Source organism: Diceros bicornis (assembly GCF_020826845.1).
Source record: "Diceros bicornis minor isolate mBicDic1 chromosome 3 unlocalized genomic scaffold, mDicBic1.mat.cur SUPER_3_unloc_1, whole genome shotgun sequence".
In the NCBI taxonomy this organism is placed as follows: domain Eukaryota; kingdom Metazoa; phylum Chordata; class Mammalia; order Perissodactyla; family Rhinocerotidae; genus Diceros; species Diceros bicornis.
In genome coordinates this window covers 3,048,888-3,065,069 of record NW_026690897.1, presented here as the reverse complement: position 1 = coordinate 3,065,069, position 16,182 = coordinate 3,048,888, and the positions used below count along the sequence as shown (strand labels likewise).

Here is a 16,182-nt window from a genome sequence, read left to right as displayed (position 1 = left end):
AGAACTGACTTAGTAAACAGTAAGATAAACTACAATTTAAGAAAGAACCCTTTAACTCTGAAATGAGCCTTTTGGTCTAATTGCATCCTCCCCGGTATGAAAACCATTATATTTCACTTGGGTGGCTGTGGTAAGGCACTCTAAATATTAAATATCCTGCTTTCTTTTAAATGCGCTGTAAATCATTCCTCCAAATGGGCCTCTGCAAACAGCTCCTGGCACGCCAGCTTTGTCATTTCAAATCTTTCCCCCTTGGGAGCCCCTCTGGGCCTCGTGGAGCCCGGCCTGTAGCTTCTGCCTGAGTGAGGTCCCGGGGGGCCTCTGTTTCTCTGCTCCACGTGCCCGTGGACAGCCTCTGACAGGGCCTCTTCCAGGGCACAGGGGGACTGGAACCCTTGGTCAGGCTGCCCCCTGCTTGCACAGGCTGCTCACTCACAGCCCCAGGAAGGAGCGCAGCGCCAGGGAGCCTGCAGCCTGAGAAGCTGCTGCTGGGCGCTTGCTCTGGTTCCTCACCACTACGCGGTCTCTCCTGATGCCCTGGCAGAGGGTGCGCTGGGGCAGGAGGAGGCCAGCGGGGACCTGGGAGGGGAAGCAGTGCCCAGGGACCTGGTCCTGGCCCAGCCGCACACTGGACGCTGCTGCCACATCAGGTAGTCTGCTCTGTGGGCACGCACTCACGCCCGTCCAGTCCAGCCTTACGCTCCATGGCAAATACCGGTCTTCCAGGCAACCGATTCCCAGGCACCCTCGGATGTTCTTGCCTCACACAAACAGCTCTCCTTTGTCTGCACAGAAAGGAAAAGGGTGGCTTGGCTGGGCTAGGCCAGAGGCAAGTCACCAAGAAGAGGAAGGGTCATGAGAATACGCTTTCTAGAACCAGGTACAAACAGAGCCCAATGTTAAACTTCAATTTCTACCAGGCATTAATGCCTCCTTTTGAAGGGAAAGGTATACTACCCCCAAACCAAAGACATGTGCAAGCCCAGAATGACGGTGTGTCCGTCACATGGAGAAGAGCACACGCACGGAGCTGTAGGCCCAGGAGGCTCCTGGACACGGCCCCCTCTGCTCGCCCCTTATGCACGCCCCTCACCCACAGTCATGGCCCACTCTGCTCGCCCCTTATGCACGCCCCTCACCCACAGCCACATCCGACCACACCCTGCCCTCCACACCTCCCGAAGTCTGAGCACACTCCAGTCCTGGTCATGTCCTGATAGAGGGAGACCTCCATCTGTCATTCCTTGTCTGGGTTTCCACAACTCGGGAGCATTTGGTCAAGGGACACAGGGTGACTGGGCACCTCTTTGGGCCGGGTCGATGTCTGTGTGCTGAGAGCTGGGACAGGACAGTGAGTGAACACGTACGGTTCCTGTCCTCATGGGGCAGGAGCTAGTCAAACAGTTACAAAGAAACAAACGATCAAACCAATATATACATGTTTACAAACTGTAAAAAGTGCCGGGAGGGACAAGAACAGACAAGAGTGCTCTAGAGGACAGTCCAGGAGAACAAATCTAGACTGAGCTCGGGAATGCCCACCTCCAGGATGGGACCCCAACCTCGTGGGGCAGCCTCCCGCTACCCAGCCTTTAGATACCACTTCCGTCCACATCAGCTCTAGGCATTCCTTGGCACAGAGGCCCCATTTAACCACCTCCACCTGAGAAGCAGAAGAAGTAGACAAGACATGGAGAAGCCAGGACTAAAATAATCTGACTGATTAATAAGGAATCCCTTTGCTCCCATCTGTCAGAGGCCCTCTGGTCTAACCACCACCCTGGGGCCTCCACCCTCAGATTTTACATATTTAACAGAACAATTCAGTCTGGCCCCCAAAAGGTTAGCAGATCTCAGGGGAAACCAACCAAGTCCAACTCCCAGCTGACCACATGCAAATGCTGGGCACAGAAGGGGAGATACCCAGCTCTGATGCTCCCTCTACTGAGGACAGTCACGGCACTTGGAGGGTGGCTGTGGGGTCTTGGGGGAAATCTAGCAGGGGATTTCATTTCGGTGTGACCCAAAACGTCCACATGGCATGACAGCAAACAGAAAACAGTGTACTCTAGTTGAATACTTGGCACATTTCATACGGATTTCCAAGGATGTGACTCTGCACAGTTTAAGCCATAGATCATTGATACCTCCAGACTGAGTCCATAATGACTCTCATTTTTTAAATCAAAATAGCTGTAGAAGAGTCTGGCACCCTCAATACATTAGCATATGGAAGTGCTGACTCCGAGTGACGGTGCTGAGGGACTACCCCGGTCATCACTGTGACCGAGGGTGCTGTGCACACAGTCACCCCCCCACAGTCCACGCCACAGCCCGTGTGTGTTACAGGCCTGAGATCTGAACCTCAGAAGACAACTGAAGGGCAGTCAGGACTCTGGGTCGGGGGGCACTTGGATAGTCCTCACAGGAGCGTGGGGCCAGAGAACACAAACGAGGATGACCCAACTCCTTGTCCCGGCCCAGACGCCTAAAGAGAGAACAATAACTCTCCAGAGATGAGTAATTGAGATTTACAAATTAACACTCTTAGGTGCAAGGAAATAGCGAATTTACGTGAGGATCCTCACAGAATGAAATTAATTTTCTTCAGTCTTACCAGTCAGGTCAACTAAAGAGCAGCAGACTGACCCGACAGTTACTGTGCTGGAACGGGAGAGGCAATCAAGGAAAGCGCACAACCGAGGGCGGGAGGCACCTGGGTGTCTGACGTCTTTGTAACTGGGCAAAACTTCAAGAACAGCTCCATTCCAGCCTTGGCTTTGATCATTCTCTCCCGGCACTTTGGAGAAATGGGGCATATTTTCCTCCACAAAACCCCAGGGCATCTGACAAATCAGCGTCCTGCCGTCCCCCATTCCTGGGTCGGGTCAGGGTTTGGGCTTGGCCAGGAGCGGGATGAGTCCCACACTTTCATTTCCCAATGGCTCTCCCGGGGATTCACCAAAACTCTGCTGGGTTCCCCAGCACCCCGACATCTCGAGGGTCCCCCTCCTACCACCGACTGGCGTCCTCTTGAGAAAATTCACTTTCACATGAGCCCAACCACAAACCAAAGGAACCAAAAACAAAACTCCAGGATGAAAAAAGACACACATTATACAACTTCAAGCCAAACAACGTCTGGATGAGCTGCTCTCTGTAATTATCCACGTGGGGCGCCCCTCCACTGGACGGATGGACACTGAAAGCTGCCCACGGCTTGGGGTGAACCTAAGAGAATGCAGCTCGGCCCGTCACTGGGGCCACACGGGCTTGGCCACTTACTGGTAAGAGGAGCAACGCGGCTGAGTCCACAGCAAATGCGGGAAACCTGGACTTCTGGGTTGAACTCCATCAAGCTGAAGAGAGTGGGTGGAATCACTTCCGGAAGAGCAGTTTCCACTAGGTTTGGTCCTTTGCCAAGAATTCCGTAGCCTCAGACAAAAACATGTCCTTCTACATGACAGTAAAAACAGCGGTCAGTAAGTCAAACCAAGTGCAGCCCTCTTCACCAGAAATTCAAACTGCACCGCCGGGATGCTTTAGATCCACAGGGATTGTTTTCTCCTCCTTGCTTGGCAAAAACACATTAATGACACTTGGAAAAGAATCAGTTTCTTTTCTCCTCTTTTAAATTCTTACTCTGGGCGTATGTCAAGCAAACTAACCAAGCTCAGAATACAAACTTCCCACACCTGGAGGGCAAGCTGGAGGGGCCTAGTCAACAAATCACCCAGAAACCCCATGTGAACACAGGAGAGCCTCAGAAGGGCAGTTGTCCCCCTACTAACAGGTCTAAGATTCACACTGACCAGGAGAGCAAGCCAAGTACAAATCAACTTAGGGCCAGATCCCGAAAAGTATCAGAAATGATGTTTTGCTTATAAAAAGTGGAATACCCATCAGTGGTGCCAGATGTTTCATGCCAGGGGCATGGACCTCAGCGTCGAAACCCTAAGGCTCTTCTCCCTCTGTCTCTGTTTCTTGGTGCAGCCTCTCTGGAGAAGGCAGGGCCAGAGTCTCTGGCCCAGGCGACGGGAGGGGGAGAAAGCAGTTCCTTCTCCACTCCAGAGGTTTACTACAGAATTACTAAGCTCTGGGCTGGCTATTTGTCTACAGAGAAACCAGGGCTACTATCGTTCTGTCAGGAACGTCACCCTCACCCTCTATTAACTGTACTCACTCTAACTAGGTCTTCCCACAGCCACGTTCCCTCCCTCAGGCTGAGGTCTGTGCCTGTGAATCCAACAGACACTGACCCTTCACCATCGACCCCTCTAGAGCTTCCCAATGACCTGCCTGCAAGAGGCTCTCACCATTTCATACAGCACAGCCAGTGTCCCTACACGCCATGTGCTTAACGGTCCCCACAACTGAGAAGGGCAAGTACCGGGGGACGTTCACCCGAGTCACAGGAAGGGTCCATACTGTTAGGAAGACAAACCGGTGAGAACTTGGAAGGATTCTGGTGAACGGAAAGAGCAGATAAGTGCCAGGTCATTCATTCACTCCACAAATATGTCCCAAACAGCAAACATATGCTAAACATCTAACTGGTGATGGGAATATGAGGGGAAGGAAGAGACCCGGTCCCTTTCTCTGAGTTCAGTCTAGTGGAGGAGGCAGAGGTCAGCCAAAATTATCACCCAATTAATCTGTGCTGACTGCAAGGATGGCAGGACAGGGGCCTCCGTGAGGAAACTCAGGGAGCCTGAAGTAGTTCATGGGCAGGAGCGTTTAGGAGGCTTCACTCTATCCACGCAGTCTGAGGGATGAGTAGGAGTGTGGAGGGGAGGGGAGAACACGGTATTCCACGTAGGGGAGACAGCACCTGCACAGGGAGGGAGGGGCCATGGCCCACTGAGGGAGTTTAAACAAGGGCCCAGTGGATGAAGTCAGGGGACGAGGGGGAATATTTGCAAGACGCCAGTGGGGAGCAGGGAGGGCAGATCATGCAGGATGCTGTAGACCACGGAAGGGTCTGGTCTTTATTCTCAGCACAATGCGTAGCCGGTAAGTGTTCTAAGTAAGGAGTGGACATGATTCCTAGAGGGGAACGTGAGTGGACGTGGCAAACAGTGGAGAAGGAGCAGGTGGGGGACGAGCAGGGGTTCACTTTTGGACCCACTGAACTCACAGTGCTTAGAGATGGCCAAGGGCAAACGTCAAGTGGCACTGAGAGATGTCTGCACCTCCCAAGAGCAGGCTGGGCCTCAGCTGCCAGCTGGAGAGTCCTGAGCACACAGACGGTGACTGCAGCCACGGTGAGGGTGAGACCTTCTGAAGGAGAAGGCAGAGGAAAGGAGGAGAGCACAGTCCTGCCATGGGGACCTCCGACATGGGAGGGCCTGGCCCAGGAGCACAGCCAGGAAATGAGCCCAGAAGGAACGAGAAAGGAAGAGAGCCCTCAGAGAGCCCAGTCACAGGGGCGAAAGGAAGACCGCTCTTCACCAAGATGCTCAGCACGTCACAGCCAATGTCAAACGCTGCTGAGAGATCAAGAAAGGGAAAAATTGGACAATGGTCTCCAGGTGCTTTATTCTTGTTTTCAGCAACATGGAGGTCACCGTAACCCTAGCAAGAGCCACTCAGCAAAATGATAAGGGTGGAAGCTGAGTGGAACGGACAGAGGAATGAGAAGGAGACGAGGAAATGGGGACAGTAAGTCAAGGCAGCTCCTGAGAAGTCTGGCCTAGAAGTGGAGACAGGAGGTGAAGCGAAGGGGTGAGACTTGGGGGAACGGGAGGATGTGGAGGGCTCCACACAGGGCCCCTTAACATGGAAGACACCTGAGTCATGTGTAAATGCTGATGGTGAGGGACGAGTAGAGAGGGAGAGGCTGAAGTTGTGGGGAAGAAGGCCCAGCAGATGGAGTGAGGCTTCTGAGGAACGGGGGGGAGATGGGATCCAGGACACAGAGAGAAGCATCAGCTTCAGCAGGATGAGACACGCTTCCCCCACCGCTATAAAGGGAAGGGACCCAGGGCGGGGAAAGGTAGAGGCAAGTGTGCAGGAGTCCGAGTGGGAAACTGAGGGCTTTCTCAGCTGACGGCATCTGTTTCCTCTATGAAACAGGAGGCAGGTTCTTCTGCTGAGAGCGAGATGGGAGGGTCAGCGGTCTGGAGGATGAAGTGTGGCCAACTTAGCTTTCTAGCAGGATTTGATCTTGGTGCCTCTGCTGAGGGATAACTTTGGAAAGGCAGATTCTAAGTGCTTTGGAAAGACAGATTCTAAGTGCTTTGGTGAAGACAGCGGAACAACAACAGTCCCTAAGTTGACTCAAAGGAAAAGAGGGGTTTACTGACCCAGAAATTGTACACCTAGGTGAGCGAGGCTGGCAGAGCTGGGGCCTGGCCTCTGCTGCCTGGCTTGCAGAGAGCTTCTTTACCTAACTGTGCTCTGGCAAGGGCCACTGGAACGAAATCACTGTTGTCACTGACAGGGGAGGCTCAGGCCACAGTCAAGATCATGGTTGTGGCGGGCTACTTCTAAAATGGCCCCTAGTGAGCCCCGTCTCCTGCTGTTCACACCCACGTGTACTCCCCACCCTTGTGTGGGGGCTGGACCTAGTGGCTTGCTTCTCACAAGCAGAAGGCCAGCAAAAGTGAAGGGAGGTCACTGCCCAGATTAAAGGAGAGAACACCGGCTTCTGTCTCACTGGCACTCTGTCTTACCCTCTCATTTGGTCACTCTGACGGAGCCAGCTGCCATGTTGGGAGCTGCCACAGGGAGAAGCCTACATGGCAAGGAACCGAGGAAGGCTTGGCCAGCAACCATTTGCTGGACAACTACCAGCAAGGAATTGGGGGTCCCCTGTATCCTGCCAACAACCATCGGTGTGCTCCTGGAAGCAGAGCCTTCCCAGTGGAACCCTACGATGACTGCAGCCTTTGAGAGACTCAGAGCCAAAGACCCAGCTAAGCCCCCCCAGATGCCTCACCCACAAAATTCAAGTGGTACTTCTACCCGCTGCTGCCGGCAGTATCAACTGGTAAAACTTGTGGAAAGCAATTTAACAACACATTCTGACAACAATAAAAATATCCTACTCCTTTGACACTCCTGGGATTTATCCTAGAGCAATAATCCAAACGAAAGAAAAAGTCACATATTCACACAAGATAAATGTCATGATATCTCCAACGGCCACTGCACTCCGCCTCCAAAGCAGTATGCCACCTGACAACAGGGAAATGCTTACGTAATTATTTAATAAAATGGTTAAATGAATAATTAATTATGATAAATTAAATTGATGCTATATCATACAAATATGAAAAACTGTAACTGTGAAAACATTACGACCATGGAAAAATGCTTTATGTAAGTATAAATGATAAAACAAGCATGTAAAACCACATCTATGGTGTGATTACTGTATACAAATGTGCACACATGGGGCCCATCCCGGTGGCGGAGCGGTTAAGTGTGCACGCTCCTCCGTTGCGGCGACCCGGGACTCCCAGGTACAGATCCCGGGCGTGCACCGAAGCACCACTTGTCAAGCCATGCTGTGGCGGCGTCCCATGTGGAGTAGAGGAAGATGGGCACAGAATTTAGCCCAGGGGCAATCTTTGTTAGACAAAAGAGGAGGATTGGCATCGGATGGTATCTCAGGGCGAATCTTTCTCATCAAAAAAAAAGAAAGAACAGAAAAAAGGGGCCGGACCCGTGGCTTAGCGCTTAAGTGCCCACACTCCGCTGCTGGCGGCCCGGGTTCAGATCCTGGGCGCGCACCAACGCACCGCTTCTCCGGCCATGCTGAGGCCGTGTCCCACATACAGCAACTAGAAGGATGTGCACCTATGGCATACAACTATCTACTGGGGCTTTGGGGGAAAAGAAAAGTAGTGCACATCTGAACGAGGACTGGAAGAAAACACTAGACAATGAACAAAGACGATTTCATGTGCTGGTAGGATCACTGAGGATTTCTAAAAGATTTAGTCTTATATTTAATGGCCCTCCCTTCAGACCAATATCAGAAACAAAAAGGTTAAATATACAAGCTTGAGAATATTTCTCAATCATTCCTCCCTGCATCAATCACATTCTTCTCAAATCAGTGAACATCAAGCTCCTTTTAGGGGACACTTGTTTTCTCTTTGAAAGCCTCACACAGTTTCCTGTCTCTGCTGAGAGAAAGGCTCACAGCTCTTCTGCTGAGGGGTGGCTCTAATCCTCCACCCAATCCTTTATCGTTTCCTTTCCATGGGAGCCAGGGTGAGGGTACTGGGAAGGGACAAACAGAACAGTGGCCCCAGGAAGTGATAAGAGAGGTAAGAGTCAAATGAAGGCAGGTGGTTCTAGCCCATGAGAGCCCCACCGCTCACAGCTCCATACTGCACCATCCCAAGGGGGTGTAAGGTCCACTACCTCTTTGCCCAGCTGCGCCCTATCCACCAGAATAGAACTCTCCTTTATCCGTTAGGAACAGACTATAGTCCTGACCACTGGCGACCTATCAGACAAACAGAGGAAAGGCTGATGAGAAGAAATCCTTGGAAGCCCAGTGTCCTGCTCAAGGGACCCAAAGTACGGGAGCATTCCCTACTGCTCCTGAGCCCCGAGGGGGCCGGATCCAGGCAGGCTGCCCCACACAACCTTCACTTCTTATTCTTTCTCACTCCACTGCAGCCTGGTTTCTGCCTGCCCCTCCACTGATGTGGCTCTTGCTAAGGAAAGGACGAGATGTCCTAAGGAGAAGACGCAAGAGCTCCTCCATCCCAGTCCATCCCTGAGGAACCACTCCCTCCTCCACAAGCCTTTCTCTTCCCCATCCCTCTCTTCTGCCTCTCCAATAGCTTCCAATCTTGTTCCTTAGCTCAGCCTTACTCCTTACCCTTCAGTGTTGGAATCCTTCTCCAAGGTCTGTCTTCTGCCCTCTTCTCTCCTCCTCTTCACGCTCCCCTGGGAGGCTGCATCCATTTCCAAGGCATTCTCTCTCACCTCTACCCTGTTATCTCCACTCTCAACAACTCTACTGAGTTCCAGACCTGCTTTTCTAACTGCCTAATGAAAAGCACTGTTTACTAAATGCTTATTATGCCAGGCACTGTGCTATGTCAATAACCAAGAACACTTACGAAGAAACTGAATCTCAGAGAAGGTTGGTAACTTGCCCAAAGTCATCCAGTTAATATGTGGGGAAGCAGGGACTTGAATTCGCATCCATGGGACTTTCAAGTCTGTGCAAGAAGCACCACACTCTACTGCATACTAAAAGCAATTTCACTCTCTACCTCCTCCTCGCGTCTCCCTCCCACTCAACCCAAGCCTGCCCCTCCTCCAGGACTCCCCCATCTGAGTTGAGAACATCAGCAGCCACTCATTTGCCAGTGGAGTCAGGCTCCACTCCTTCTAGCTCACTCCCTGGACCTCTTATCAAGCCCCAAATCTGGTCAATCCTCCTTACATGTCTCTCCACATGTCCCTTCTCCCCACGCCTTCCCAAGTGGCCTTCATCACCTCCTCCCCCAACCCTAGAAAACCCTGCATCGCTCACTCTCCACCTGTCTTCCAGCCTATGCCACAGCACTCCCCTGTAAGCATGCCAAACTCCAGCCACCCAGCATGCTCTCAGCAGTTAAAGTCTCCACCTGCCCCCTCCCCTCTGCCATGAAACCCTCCCACCCTCCATCCCCGGCCTATCTGGTAGATTCCTCTGCCACCTCCTCCACGATGCCTTCTCTCCCTTCCATTCCACCCCACGGACTTAACAATTCCCCTTTTGGTACTCTTATAGCACTTTCTGTATGCATTCATTTATGTATTTAAGTATTGATTATAGATATCTACCATGTGCCAGGAACTGCCCCAGGCGTGGGAATAAATGGTGAACAAGATAAAGGCAGCCTGGAACACACACAGCGCCGGGACACACTCGGGTACAGCTAGTTTTTTCAATGGTCTCTCCCACTAGAGTGTTATCCCCCCCAAACCTTATTCAACTTGCTACCCCATGTTCCAGTACTGTACATCCTGGTCTACAGTAGTCAGGCAATCATTTGCATAAAATAATTTATTAACTCAGAAAATCCCCCTAACAAATTTGCCATCACCCTACCCAAGTTTCTCCCTTTCAAAAGTGCCCCAGGGGGCAGAATGATTGGCTCTCAGCCCACGCCTCTTACCCGGACCACCTGTCCATCGAAGGCCTGCGTTCTGTGGACTTTGTGACTTCCGCTAATGACTGAGGGCAAGCTGGGGAGAAGCAAGAGATATGGTCATGGTAAGCACTGCGGGGTTCTGGCCTCTCCTCTGTCATTCCTCACTGGTGGCCCCCCCCACACACACATAGTAACTGTTAGGGAAACTCTCTAGGTCAAAAAGAAGGCAGAGTTAGACACAGGTGCGAAGGTAAAATAATACAAACTAAATCGCTTGGTGATTTTAATATGCTGCCCGAGCTGAGACTGGTGTTTAGACCCACCAGCATAATGCGAGGATCTAGAGAGAAACTTTTTTAAAGACAAACAGGAATAGAACTGAAACAGAGGAATTTTTGAAGTTAATCAATTTGGCTAAAAATAAAGAAGGAATCCAAAGAAGGTCCAGGCACCCCAATCAATGCTCATGCGCCCTCCCTCCCACCAGGCTGATGCACGGAGCTCCCCCTGAGATGGAACAACACCCTCCACAGCTCTCTGGGGAGCGCTCACTGCTCCTCTCAGGCATGAGGAACCTTGCTTGGTACTGCTCTGTGGCTCTATCACACAGTAATCACTCCGGAGTTGTTTAATGCTCAACACAACTTGGGGAGGGGTAGTCCTTGTGCGAACTCACCTGTAAAGTTCATTTTCCAACACCTTCCTTCCACATTGTCCGTAATAGCTGTTTGCCAGGCTGAAGACTAAAGAATACCACCACCAATGAAACCAGTTCTACAGGTGTGTGGAACCCAAGAATGTCAGGACTGGAAGGGGGTCTGGAAAGTGGTCCTAGTCCAACTGTTCACCCAACTGCCACTGGGTTTCCTTCTCCAATATTCCCAGCCAGTGCAAGCACACCTCTAGGCATGCTGGGGTGCAGACCTGCTGCAACAGACTGGGCCACCTGTACTTTCCCTCTGCTTCCCCTCTGGGCCCTCGTTCTGCCTCTCAGGAATTCCATGAGAGGCCAGCACCTCCTGTGAAAGGCCTCAGCACCCCCATGTCTTGACATGAGTACAGCCATGTTTGGCCGCTCCATTGACCTACAGCCAGCAGCACAAAAAGAAATATAAAAGCTGCTTTCTGCATGGTGGCAACTGGCCCTTCTCCCATGGACATAGTTGCAATGTGTAAAAATTTCAAGGCCCTTCGGGCGCCGTAGCCTGGGGTGACTGGCCATCTGTGCCGGGCTGGGACGAAACCACAAAAACAATGCACGTACACAACTACTGGGCTGTGACAATAGCCAGGGGCCTCAGTGCACATACACCACTGATAATCTTTTGTGCATGGAAACACTGAATGCTTGCTCTGTAAACTCTGTAACTGCTTATATAAACAGCTGGAAAGCGAGGCCTGGTGAGAGTTCTACCTGTGGAAGGGACGCCTTGCCCCGGACGTATGATTCCCAACAAGCCGAGTCGATTGACAGGACTCTCCCGGCGTGGGGCGTGGATGCTGTGAGTAATTGATTTATTGTGAAGTAATTGATCTGATGTGTTCTCTTTTCGGTCAACCTGGTGTTTCTCTTTCCAGTTGACTTGTGTCATTTCCCTTCAGTCGATCTGGTGTTTCACTTTCTGATCGAGCTGGTGTTTTTCCCTCTTATTATTTGACCTATTCAGATCTGTTGGAGGACTATCGCCTTTACTATCCTCTATATAATAAAATATACCTTCAGTCCATTTGTTTGGAGTGGAGTTTCTTTTACGTCTCTGATTGAATCCCCCGAACCACTCATAACACCCCATTCCTTGCACCTGTCACCAGGTTGCCCTCAAGGCCAAGGCCTCCTGGAAAGAGTTCCTAATAACCACCTTCGCCTTTTCCTACAAAGCACCCTAAGCCAGAAAATGAAATGTGATGAATTTCGTCAAGTTGGCCTTCCCGGGAATAACCGCTTTTTTGGAGACGGTCGGGGTTACCCAAGAGCCTGGACTCTGAAAGCCCCGTGTCTTGGAGGAAGTGTTAGCAAACAGGCTTCCCTCAGTACAGTAGAAAAGCCGTTTACACACATAGCCCAGCTCAGGGACTTCACAACAAAGGCAGGCGTTGATGAGGCTGCCTGGTGTACGCTGTCATGTTTATAAATACCTGAGATTTCCCAAGAACCACAGAGAGCAGAGAACAGAAAAGAGTCAGCCAAGTCTGCCCAACACAGTCTCTTGAGCCATGCTCCTGATTTGCTCGGGAAATTCCAAAGCTTCACAATCAGATGTGGCTCAATCAAAGGGGCCACTTCAGGCCCTATGGCAAGAAAGTGGTCCCCCCACGCTCCATCAATCTTGAACAGGTCAATTCACGTCCTTCACCGTCTTGTCAGGATGAGAGTGGACGCTGTCGCAGGAGACCTGTAGCACCTGTCTCCCCTGAGGTCTGTCCAGAGGCAGTGGGACGGGTGAGAGCTCCAAAACACACGCGTCTCCCCTCGCTGAAACAAACACAACCAGGGCCAGTGCACTGATGCAGAGTCAGAGCACGTCTAACATGAGAGATGACACTGCCCCACCCCCACATTGTTACACAGTGAGATCGGAACGACTTACTCAAGCCACATAAGTTAGTGGCACAGCAAGGACCAGAACCCTGGTCCCCAAGTCCAACCCACTGCACCACACTGCCTCCATGACACACGGGGTTACTGAAAAGCATCCTTAGTCTTATTAAAGAAAGCTCTTCACATGTCATTTCACACCATTTGAATTTTTCAGGAAAGTAAAAGCAATAGCCACTTTCTGCAACAGCCACTAGGATTTCTCAGTATGGTGAAGAACAGCACATATTATATGACACCACTTCTAATAAAAGGAAGCAAAAAGAATACATTTGTAGATGCATTTGCTTGCACATGCGTTACATCTCTCCAGAAGGATAAACTGGAAACTGTTAACGACAGGGAGAAAAATCATGATGCTGGGAGGACAGAGGTGGAAAGCAGACTCTTCATCATATGTTCTATGGCGCCATTACGATTCTGAATTATGCGAATATGTTATGTATTCAAAACAGAAAATTTTAATTTTTAAATAAGCAAGAAAGAGGGAATGTTGTCTAGAAGTCACTCTAAAGAAGAAACTTAGGGCCGGCCCTTGGCGCAAGCGGTTAAGTGGGCGTGCTGCGCTTCGGATTCGCTGGCTTGGATCCCGGGCACGCGCCGACGCCCCACTTGTCAGGCCATGCTGTGGTGGCGTCCCATATAAAGTAGAGGAAGATGGGCATCAGATGTTAGCTCAGGGCTGATCTTCCTCACAATAAATAAATAAATGATTTAAAGAAGAAACTTAGCGTTCTTTATAATCCTACTGGAGAGGCCAGATTGGTCTACGTAGGGAATTCCTCTGACAGGTCTTAAACAATGAAATTTTGACTATTTACAGTGGAGGCTGGAGTTGAGGAGAAGGTCTGTGAACGCACTGGTTCTCAACATACTCCTCACTAATGACCCTCTATCTTCTCCTATGATCCCCATCTTTAAAAACATCTCATCTACCAAATAAATGGCATTATGACTGTTATAATAATCCACTTGCCCATCCATATTCATCAGTGACTGATATAATTTGCAGACAGAGCTTTTGATCTGCATGAAATAACTGGTTTATCACAATGAGATGATGTGATTCTAGGCAAAATCAAAGAAAATGGACAATGATGTTAGCTCATATTAGTAGCTGAAAATATGAAGTACTTTAAAATACTGACAAGTGATTCACATCCCCCATTACTATCTGCATAGACCCCTAAGGGCCTGGGAAATGTTACTATATAACACTGAAAGGTAAACTGGCTCTAGCTCCAACTACCAATTGACAGGCAATACAGAGGACAGAGGATCATGTCAAACAGCACCACAGGGATGCACTCAACAAACTGCAGACTGGAAAATTCTATAGAATAAACAATGTCATTTCTTCGTTAAATACATTTCAAGGAAAAAAGAGTCAAACAGACTTAAAAAACTATAAAAGTCTTCTCAACCACTTGCAATGTCTAGACCTTATCCGGCTTTGGATTCAAATAAATTTTTAAATTAAGATAAAAATCTATTGACACTTATGAGACAACTGTCAGTTTGAACACTGACCAAGTATTTGATATTAAGGGATTACACTGTTAATTATTTTTAGGTGTGATGCTATACTTACCACTCTTTTCAGTCCTTGTTTTTGTAGATATGTACTGAAATATTTATGAATGAAATCAATTTTCTTATGATTTGCTCCAAATTTCCTGAGGGAGCACAAGGGGGAAATGAGTAAAACAAGATCGTCATGAGCTGATGATGGCGGAAGCTGGTGACGGTCCATGGGGTGCATTATCCTATTCCATCCACTCTGCGTATGTCTACAATCATTCGAAACAAAAGGTAAAAAGAAATGTCATTTGGCATCGTACAGCCAATAAAGACTTCAATACTAAGGGTAAAAGGATTCTGATATGAAATTCAGTGAAAAAAGGCAGAAAACAAAATATACACTGTGATCAAAATTCTATAAACAGACATTTGCATACAAATGAGGGAAGAGGGAAAAAAATGAAAAGAAAGATTTGTCCAGTATGTATTTCTGGGTAATTCCCCTTTATTTTAAAAAATGTTTCATATTGTCCTCATAATATTGATTGACTAGTGTCTACTTTTGAAAATATCATAAATCATTTCTAACATTTTATAATCCAATTTCAAATATCTGGAATAAAGCCTCCATCTTAAGGCTTTCATTGAATTTTTTGCCCAGACCACATTCTAGTCACTGTAGAGTGTCTCAGGATATCTCAAGCTAGGAAACAAAGGTCAGCACTCTGGGGCCAAAAAATAACATCCCTACTTATCAGCAAAGGACCTTTACCAAACAGGCTGAAAATAATCTAGTCCAGATAGTTCCAAACAATGTGCCTTTCAAGTCTCCATCTATGTTGTTGTTACGGTTTGCTTTATGTCATCAGATTCTTGAAAATCAGAGGGAGCTTCCTCAGCGAATCACAGCAGAAAAAGCCAAGGGGAGAGCCTCAATTTTCTCTTTTTGACTCCTGTGAAATCCAACTGAGAATATCTGTTGAGTTCCATCCCCCAAACTTTCGTCCCATCCTTACTTTTAGAGGACAGCAGTGTGAATCCATGGCCACAGGTGGCAGGTGAAATCTGAAAAAGAGTTCCCATAAAGCATTCACTGATCTGGGACGTCCAGTTTTTCCAGCAATAAATGGCAGCTTGTTTACCCATTCCAAGAACACACACTATTAACACAGCAACCAACACTTATGGAATGTTTGCTACATGCTAAGTGTTTGAGATGCACTATCTCATTTCATCTTCACACTCACCCAAGGATCTAGTTATCAGATCCTCCCCGTTCACCAAGACACAGTCTCGCAAAGCAGTAAAGTTGAACATAACCTTCGTTTTAATCTTCGCAACACCAGAGGGTCTACAGCTGGTAGACCCTGACCAGTTGTGTGACGTGACACAGACTGCTTGACCTCCCTGTGACTGTTTCCCTCTATGTGAACTGGAGTTCAGAATAATATCTCTCTTATTGGGTTGCTGTCAGGACCAAATGAGTTAATAGAGCTAAAGCCCCTACAGTGAATAGAACCTGACTTCATGTGTAAGAGCGACGGCACGTACTCACTATCATTACTGGTGGTAGTAAGAGGAGTAGTCGATAGAGGAGAAAATCGAGGCTCCTAGAGATTAAGTAACTTGCCTAACACAGTCATGCGGCTAAGAAGTGGAGGCTGTCTGGTTCCAGAATGCACCCTCTTGACCCTGACGCTGCACTGTGACATTCTCAAAGCCCTGCCATGAAGAAGCATTCATCCCACAGCCACAGCGAAAGTGACACATTCACAGCCCAGTGACTCTGTTGGGTGTTTCACCCAAACGCGATGTGATGTTATCAATGCTCAGTTTCACGGGCCGCGTGAGGAAACTGAGGATTAGGTGGGGCTGAAGCCAAGGGCAGCCTGGCTTCAGAATTGGCTCCTTTCCCATAAAACCCAGAGTGAGCACCTTCCCGGGTGGCCTGGGATA

General features: G+C 49.2%; 1 long non-coding RNA gene across 1 annotated transcript in view; it reads right to left on the bottom strand.

Moving 5' to 3' along the window:
• LOC131402030 (uncharacterized) overlaps positions 1-10,181 on the bottom strand; it is a 76,995-nt gene extending 66,814 nt beyond the window's left edge. Inside the window, exon 1 of the long non-coding RNA XR_009218205.1 lies at positions 10,134-10,181. This is a non-coding gene — a long non-coding RNA (uncharacterized LOC131402030). The remainder of the gene's footprint in view (positions 1-10,133) is intronic.
• Between the last annotated feature and the right edge of the window lie 6,001 nt (positions 10,182-16,182).